The following is a 9,402-nucleotide window of genomic DNA, read 5'->3' as shown; positions in this document are numbered from 1 at the left end:
ATACCTTCACAAAGAAACTCCCTATCATCCCCAAAAACTGACTAACCTGGAAATTGAATGGTCAGAATTGGGTTTAGTGCAACAGAGAGTTGTAGTGTTCATCTTAGGTTTGCTTTAATCTAACTTGAACTGAATAGATTTTTTTCATACATGTTTTCCAGAACCTAAAGAAAGGTGAGTTATTAAAATTATTGAAAGATTATTTTTTTATAAAGGCTATTTATATAATAGGAACTATTATTAATATATATTCTTTATTTACATGATTTGTCCAATATTCACTCTTTTAATTTTGCAGCCCAGTTCTATCTGTCCAAGACTCCCGTTTCCATTAACGTCACTGAAGGTGACCAGATATACTCCTAGGACCAAATTCAGCCCTGGTGAAAGAGGACACAAGTACCATTGAAGTAGTGGGAGATACACCCACTAATGCCAGAGGTGAACTTGGCCTAAGTCTCTTCAAAAAATTTTGAGCATCACTCTTCACATTACTGAAGTGATATGCTGGCTATTCAAGGAACGTACGTTTAAACCCTCGATCTTGGGGTTCACCATTTCTCCTCTTTCTTCCTCCTTTGGAAGTGGCTGTTTAATCCAGCAACAAATGCATCAGAATTAGCAATTTAGATTTTCAATATGATCAGTAATAAGCAGTTGAACATACAGCAGATACGTTGGCTAGCTCAAAGCATGTGGAGTTACCAAGCATTTTATAGCTTTGTCTGTTTTGTGTGTGTGTGCGTGTAATATATATTTGTAAATCTAGTTGTTGTCCTCTAGCACAATTACGATGTGTGCAATCAATTAAATTGGCATCACTTTTTGAAACTGTTCAGAGTACTGAGGATTTCAGATTGCCCTTATGCACAACTTCAGGTAGGACTGTTTATCTAATTATTAAACAGGTTTTTTTTTAATTAGTGAAGCCCATGATTCTGAGGGTGATGTTCACCCAAACATTTTAAACTTGCTAGATTGGCAGCACTTGGAGTGATTTCCAAAGGTCTGGGGCTTTCGAGAGTTCAGCTCGTTCACTTGTAAACACGCACCGAGGTGCCACTCAGAAAGTGCAATATCACATGTAATATAAAATACGCTGACAGCTGGTGTTAGATTAGAATATAAGTATATAAATAAACTGTACTTTGTGCAGGCTGTACTGATGAGGTAATGAGAGGTTGGCTTCATTTAGCAAATTGTAATATATTAAAAATGTGCAATCAATTACATTATGAAAGACTTTGGGGATGGTAAAGCCAAGACTTCGGTCTTTCAAGACACTTTCATAGTCAAGATCCTGCAGTTGATTGCTGCACACACGGATGCTTGATGTTGCGGGGGGGGAAACCTGTTTTTGTGAAAACTACAGAAGTTCCAAGAATAGTACGGGGAATGTGAAGTTTTGTTTCCTTAGTTCTACTAAATATTTTGGAGTAGTCAAATAGACTTCCCATTGCTCTCTTTATTGACTGTTACATTTTCTTTTTTGTTCATACGAGTATTTTAACTCCTGCTAACCATGGTCATACTTTGTAGAGCAAAATTACCCTTGTATGTATTACTTTGCAGTCAACACACTAATGGTTTAGCTTTTTTAAAACATGGCTTAGTTTCAGTTTAAATTTAGTTCACAAAATCTGAAACCCTGTTGGCCATAACTCTTAATTTAACTGAGTAAAACTGTTGCACAAATGCCACATTAGGTGCTATATCACCCTTATTTATCTGGTATTGAAACAATGCTTTACCTCGTTTATCTGAGAGAGGGTCAGCCTTTTCCAGCCTGGATGAAAAGATCAACTCAAATTTATTGGATGTTATAAGCCCAACTTCTTTTGTACTTTGCCTCTTCCTAGCCATTTACTTGTGTAAATATGAGTATAAATGTCTTTCAGTTCAAGCATACAGTGTTCTGCACCCTTTTTGCACAAACAGAAAGGTATGAGGAATCAGGCTCTGTTTCCAAAAGTTACTGCAACTAAATGCTGTGCACAAGCTGTAGAAGTTACTATGAACATCAAATAGTAAAAGAAAGGAAACTTCATAGTGATATAGGCATAATATGATTTGGGATAATTACAGCCTTTAAGTAAAATTTAAAAAAGTAGGAGAAGCTCACGGGCTTTAAGTGGTTGTTCTTACAATAACCAGCATGGGCATTTGAAAAACGTTCTGCCAGTGTTTGAGGAAAAAAAATAATCCTTTTTTAAGCATCAAAGCATTCAACCCTAATTACCTTATCCTGTTATGCCAGTTTAGTGCTGATGTAACTTCACTGCAGATAGTGGAGGTACTCTTTACTTACATTGGTGTAAATGAGAGGATGTCATCTGTTCTCAGTATCGAAAATGAGATCTGCTTACAGACTGCGAAAGCACCTGTAACTGAGCTCTAGATTTTTACAGAGATTGCTTGGAATTTGGATTTTTATTTTTTAATTATTCCCACTTCATGGAGATTTCAAAGTGTTCCCTTTATTCTGAGAGTCAGATGCACAAAACACTTAAGTAGCTTATTTTGAGCTTGAATTGAATCTGAACACTTTGCTCCCGCAGAACTTTGTAGTAGGACTGCCAGAGCAAGGAGCCCAGCATTGCGCCGTATAACTTATTACAAAGCATTAGGAAATGGTGATTTAGTGAAATACAAATTTCAAACCAGTAACTTTTTCAACTGTGAAACTATGTTTGATTTAATGACAGAACAGGCTGCTGATGATTCCTTTTCCTTAAAAATACATTCTTTGCTTTCTTAAAGGTAGTAGAAAAAGCACCTGTGCTGACTTATATATGCACAGTTTTCTGTTCTGAAGGAGCGCGTTAGTCGTTTTTTCATAGGTGAAACACGCTTTCAGTATAATCCTTAAAAAAAACCCCCACATTTAAATAAAAACAAAATTGTTAGTGGTTTGGCATCTTGTGGAGAAGATATAAGCCTGCATATTAAGGGCAATATAGAAATTACCAAGCTCGTAGAGAACTTTGTATGTGATGACCCTGCTGTTGGTGGTTTGGAGGGTTGTTTTTGGCTTTTTTCCAACTTTCCTTTTTATGTAAAATATTAAATGCCCTTTAGCAGTCAGTAGCCCATGTTTGTTGATGATTTGAAGGTATTTTCTTTGCTTTGTCATTCTATAACTGGCATGTTCCAATGTCTGTTCTTAATAATAATTGTGAATTCCTCCTGTTTTGCATGTCTGTACAGGTTGCAGACCTGGGCTGGACCCATTCCAAAAAAAAACAACTATCAAAAAAGCCACTTGAAATTACTATTTTGTTGATGTCTTTGACATCTTTAAAATGCTTCAAGTTAATGAAAATGGTGTGGTATTACAGAAAGAATTGTAACTTGCTGCTTCTAAGATTATTTTTTTTTTAACTTCCATGTTTCTTTATCTTGTTTTAGTTTTACTTGAATGGAAGAAGAACCACACTTGTTTGGTTGTTTTTTTAAAATACTATATAGCTGTGGATGTTGTTGCAGATTGTTGAATCCCAACTTAATTTTGCAATACATGTTTCATACAAATAATGAATTTGTATCTTTTTTTTTGTGCTGACAGTTGTCTCGGTTTAGAGTGAGGCTCTATCTGTCCAAAATAATGTGTAGTTCAGCACCCCTGCAGTTGGTGTGGGGCTCGGGGGGGAGGGGTTGGTTGTTTTGTTTTGTTTTATTTTTTACTTCTGTATTAATGAAGGGAAGCCAACTGGAAACTGGATATAGAAGTTCTCTTTGTACATACACTAACCAAATCTATAGGTGCTCTTGTCTTTGAGAAATTCTGATTTTACTTTATGCTGATATTACACTTACTTCATCAGAATCACTCTGGTTTTACAACAGCATATGAAATCAGAATTAGACTATATGTGTATTAAAGTTCCACATTACTTATTCATATGATTCAGTATGGAAGATTTTCTCTTAATGAGAGGAATGTTTACTAGCAGCCCAATTAAACACTTGACAAATTTACTTTGAAATAGTCTTTATTAACTAGCCTTTTCAGCTCTCCGATTCATAACTCTCTAATCTTGTCTATAGTTACTTTCATTCTTGAGACTTTCAGGATTCTTCTTGCTTGCTAGCTTAGATATTTCCTCTTCCTGCTCTTTCATAGCTTAAAGACTTGTTGAACTCACACTCAGGAAAAATAGTTGTTCTTAATCTGCAGTACAGTATTCTTGACTTCTGAGCTTGATGGGATAGACTCTTAAAAGTATGAGGTCTTACTGTGTTAGCACTCCTGACTCTGTCCCAGAGGTGGATCCCTCTGTCCCTGTCTCTTCCCTTCCCTCTCCAACACCCTCCTCCCCTAAATAGGGACATGCCCTTAGCGTAAGAACAACATTAAATATTTGTAAGAGAAGGTCAATTGAAGCAATGCGCTGCCTGTACTTCAAAGCTAGCATTCCTGTTGGCTTGCATAAATGTTTCTTAAGTTTAAGTGTCCTTACTGTCACCTCTGTATGTGCTGCATTATTCCTTCGGCATAAATACGGCAAAAAATAACACTTGCTCTATCAACTCTTTCTGAAATTCCAGTGCCGATTCTCCAGTGGCTATTAAACTGGTTTAGGAACCATTTAGTTCAGTGTAACTGCGTCAGTTTCGTTAGGAACTTCTTCCAGTGTTAATTTAATCACAGTTAAACCTGACCTAATTGTGTTGCTGAAGGTGTAGAAAGCCCAATTCAAGCAGAAGCTGTTCCTCCTAAGAATCTTATGTCTGCTGTAGTGTAGTTAATCCGTAAGGGCCAAAACACAAATATTTATATTATCTCATTCTGGTTTGTTTCTTTGGTTTAAGTCCATTTAATCTATCCCCAGACTTTATGAATAGTGTTCTGTATCCTGAATTATCAACTGCCCAGGCTGTCCAAATTATCTTACTGCTTCATCTGGGGCAGAGGAAAGAAGAGGAAGGAAGAGGTGAACGCACTTCCTTTTCTACAGCCACTGTGGTCCCAAATTCTTCATCTTCTCTTGTGAAGATAAATGTATAATTCACCATCTGGATGTATCATCCTTACCCCTTAGCCCCTTGCACCTCTGCAAGTTTTAACTGTGAATATCCACATACACTATCAAAATCCTCTTCCCTGATGGAGAAAAGGATTTAAAATACATACGGCTGCAGTCTGATGGCCTGGATTATCAGGCTGGAAATTTTGAAAGTATTGTCATTGCAACTGGCACCACAATCGCAAGAACTTCCACAGAATCATTGAGGTTGGCAGAGACCTCTGGAGATCGTCTAGTCCAGCCACCCTGTTCAAAGCAGGGTCGGCTAGACCAGGTTGCCCAGGACATCATCCCATTGGGTTTAGAATCTGTCCAAGAAAGAAGAGTCCATTTCTTAATGTTTACATGAAATTTCTTCTATTTCATTGCCTAATGTCCTTTCAGTGGGCAGCAGGGAGAAAAGCCTTGCCTGTCATCTTTACGCCTTTCCATCAAGTATTTGTATACATTGACAAGATGCCTCTTGAGCTTCCTCTTCAGCAGGCTACACAATCTCAGCTCTCTCAGCCTCCTATTCCTTCATCATCTTCCCGGCCCTTCGCTGCACCCATTCCAGTATATCCACGTGTGGCTCATACTGGGGGGCCCAGCACTCCAGACGCGGCCCCAGCGGTGCTGAGCAGAGGGGAAGGATGAAGGCTCTTCTCCAAAGGCAGCCCAGGGTCCTGGTGGCATTTTGGATAAATAGAGCCCAGGAGGGTGTAATCTTTTGATGCTTATACGTTATTTTGCTGAAGCTACTAGCAGTTACGTGTCTGCTTCAACAGGAGAGTGTAAACACCCACCAGCGCTCAAATGATCTTTTAGAAATGAGATGATTATCTTTGAAATAACCACTACTGGGTGGCGGGGGGGATGTTGCCATGTGTATGTCATTCTGTAATAAAGGTCCTGTGGTAAAGTAGTTAGAAAACAAGACATTTTTAGTAATAATGGGCCAAAAAAATATTTAAGATGCAGCAAGATGCATGTGTTGTCATACTGAGAATAGTCTTGCAGTACTTTTTTTTTAAGAAAAAAAAAACAGAAACACAGAACCCTTTTTTTCCCTTCTGCTGTGCTACTCAAGTAACAAAAGTTTGGCCTATGATACTTATTGTAGTTCATGTTCATGGGAAACTGTAAAAAGTCTGCTTTTTATTTATCTTCGCGGTCTGTATCACATGCTGTTTATTAAAAAAACTACTTTCGGTTTTTATTACACTTTTGAGTGTTAATGTATATACTAACAACTAAATTAAAATAATATGGTTGGTACACTTGTGAATTCTGAAGTGAGAATTTAAGGAATCTACAGTCTTGGAGGTGTGATCCGGCATTGCAGCTGTCCTTTCGAAAAAGACAAAGGAGATAGAAATTGTGTACGTCAGTGAGTTGGAGGCAGGGGAGGCAGAAATAGAATTTGCATTTATGGGTGGGAATTCCTAGATGCACATGGCATTCATTCTTGTTCACTTCAAAATAAGTACCTTATTTTAGATGTGGGCTGTAAAAGTTGTGATAAGAGAGCAGTTGTTATTGAAGTGTTTCAGCTGGATGGCTTTAAAGCTGCTGCTAAATCAATCTGGTTTGTTTTTAAAAAATATCCTTCATGCTTTCATTACCAAAAGAATATTTAAAAACAAACAAACAAACAAACTAGCTTGTATTTTTGTATCCAATATGAATTTTGAAAGAATAAGGAACACTTGGGAAATTACTGGCAAGTATAAGAGCATGAGGCTGCAATGGAATTGATTCTGTGGATGTGTTGGTCTACTTTGGACTTCAGTTGCTAACAAACTTATTGTGGGAGGGATTTGAGTTCCCTTGCAGAGAATGTAACTTTTTTGGAGGGATGAGGGACGGGTCAGGGTTTTTAATCGGGTCACTTCTACGCATCTTTGTCCCCAGTAAGCTTTAAACTTTGTATGCTGTTCAATTCTGTTTCAGATCCCCAGTGCCTAGCTCTGAAAAGGGCTATGTTCCAGCAAGTGCTCAGTCTGCACGGGATTCCGACTGTAATAAAAGTTGGACATAATTATCCTTACACTTACTTTGAAGCTCAAGCTAAGCTCTAGTCTGGAGAGAGCAAATGAAACTATGGCTGGTGATTTTGAAGTAGGTAGTTCAGTAACCTGAACTAATGAGTTAAACTTCTGTTTATTACAGTGTAAGGTGAGTTTTTACTTTTTTTACTAACTATTAAATGGTTTTGAGCGGTGCTACCTTGTTTTAAATGCACAGGATGGTTCAGGGAAAGGGGGTAATCAGTTCTTGTTCAAACACAAATTTTAGACTTTACTGCCATTACCATAGTGTGATATTTGTGATAGTTCTAGGTCTCCATCCCTAAAGCATCAGAAAAATCATGGAAAACATGCAAAATAATGCTGGTGAAACACAAGAATGATTTGCAACGTGGGCAGTTTGCTTTAGCACGGGAGCCCTTCTGATTTTATGCTCAGAAATCAGTCTGGTTTCCAACCTGTGTTGGAAAAACTTGATCCAAAATCTGAACCCGTGTAACAAAAAAGCAGGAAGGCTGGTGCTAGACAGGATACCTCAGATAACCTCCTATATGGCCTGTTAAACACTAACGAATCTACCTTTAGCAAAGGTTATCATGAGCTACACTTACTGCTTTCACTAAAGAAAGGGTTTACTGCATTCTTCTTATTTTGGTAAGGATACATCGCTGGTAATTGAAATGAGCACCATCTGTGTTGCCCATTTAAGGTGAATTATCACATGGGCTTTTCTGTATTTCCAGTTGCAATGGGTTCTGAGTGATCAAAACTTGACCCAGCGCTGCCTGAACATCCCAAGCACACAACGGTTTAGAAAACTAGACTCATCTAGACTTTCCTCTCTAAAGCATTGATGACACTATTTGATGGCCGTGACTTTGAACTGGATCTGCAGTCTCAAAGGGATCCTCCTCAGGTTTTTCTTTCACTGAATCTTGTCTCTTTGTCTGGCATAGGTGCTGCCGGGCTGTGCTGCTTTGTGTGGAGAAGAAATCAGTCAAGAGGTACAGACGATGTATTGTGCTTTCGTTTGCCCGAGGCTGTCTCACTAAGCCGGGCTGAATTGTAAGCAAAGCGTTTGTTTGGGGTGGGATTTTTTCTTTCCTTTCCCTTGGCAAATAACGGATCTTAAGTTCTCATTACTGACCTCAGCTGGGAACAGGGGAAAGTATTTTTTTGGAATATTCACATGGAAAACATTTTGGTGAATAGAGAGAGAAGTATGTGGGCATCCACCCGTTTGGGTGGCTGTAGCCAAGTTAGGAGAACTTTAACACAAGCTGTCCTGGAGAACCCTCAGCTCCTGTGGTTGGAATAAACAGCAGAGAAGAAACCGAACTGGGATGCCAGGATCTTGTTTGATTGGTAAGTCAGCTCAGGAGGTAATAGATACACCACATTTGTTTAATTTCTGAGGGCTCAACAGTGTGTCTTCAAAAGGAAACCTTTGCTTACCATCAAACCTTCCCTGTGATGGCAGGGTGAAGCGCGCTCTGTGTGGCTCTAACCAAATCACATCGCCCTAAAGACATGGATCCAACTTCCACGACAAAGGCTGAAGGGAGGATTTTGTAAACAGAGCGAGTCCAGTTTCAACTTCCAGCTAACGAATAAAACTGAGGCCAGAAGCACAGTATAATTTTTTTACTAATCACTGGAGCAACAACATTAGGGATGTTGTGGGTTCTCTGCTAATTGAAAGCTTGATCTTAAAATTAGGTAATTTCAGGCTAAGCCAGAGCAGAAAAGCTCAATGAATGGAATGCCTGGTGAAATTCCCTGATCTGTTTTGAGTTATCAAACTAAGTGACTGTAATGGCCTCCCTTGTGTCTTCAGAATAAATGGCTTATTTTTCAAAATAACAAAATGCTGTTTGAAATATTCTGCTCTGTGGGGAAATAGAATTTAGTGCTCTTTACTGTGGCATAAAAAAAAAAAAGTGAAGATGGAATGAGGAAAAAGGGAGATTCTTTTGCGATTATAAATTTGGAAAATTTTGAAAAGGGAAAAGTTGCTTATCTTAATTCTCCTGCCCTTATGGAATGTTGATCCCGCTATACAGCAGCTTTAATGGACAACTGCAACATTGGTACTAGAAGTGAAATTGTGCTGTGTGAGGTTGGGCGCTTTGACGTGAACATCTCCTGCGTAAAACAGGAACATCTGCGTGGCGATGGCACCGCATGAGAGGTGCTGCTGCCCGGCACTTCACAGGCTCAGCCCGCGTGTGAAAACGTGCTGGAGAACCATTCTGACCATTTAGTTGAAGCGGAAGCATGACAGTATGGTCTATAAATTAAAGGTTTATTTTGGGCCTTCCCCACTCCACACACCCCCCGTTGCTATGGCGACGGGAGGGGGGGAG

The sequence above is a fragment of the Charadrius vociferus genome, unplaced genomic scaffold, assembly GCF_000708025.1.
Source record: "Charadrius vociferus isolate BGI_N301 unplaced genomic scaffold, ASM70802v2 scaffold311, whole genome shotgun sequence".
Classification (NCBI taxonomy): Eukaryota; Metazoa; Chordata; class Aves; order Charadriiformes; family Charadriidae; genus Charadrius; species Charadrius vociferus.
This window is presented reverse-complemented; position numbering follows the sequence as displayed.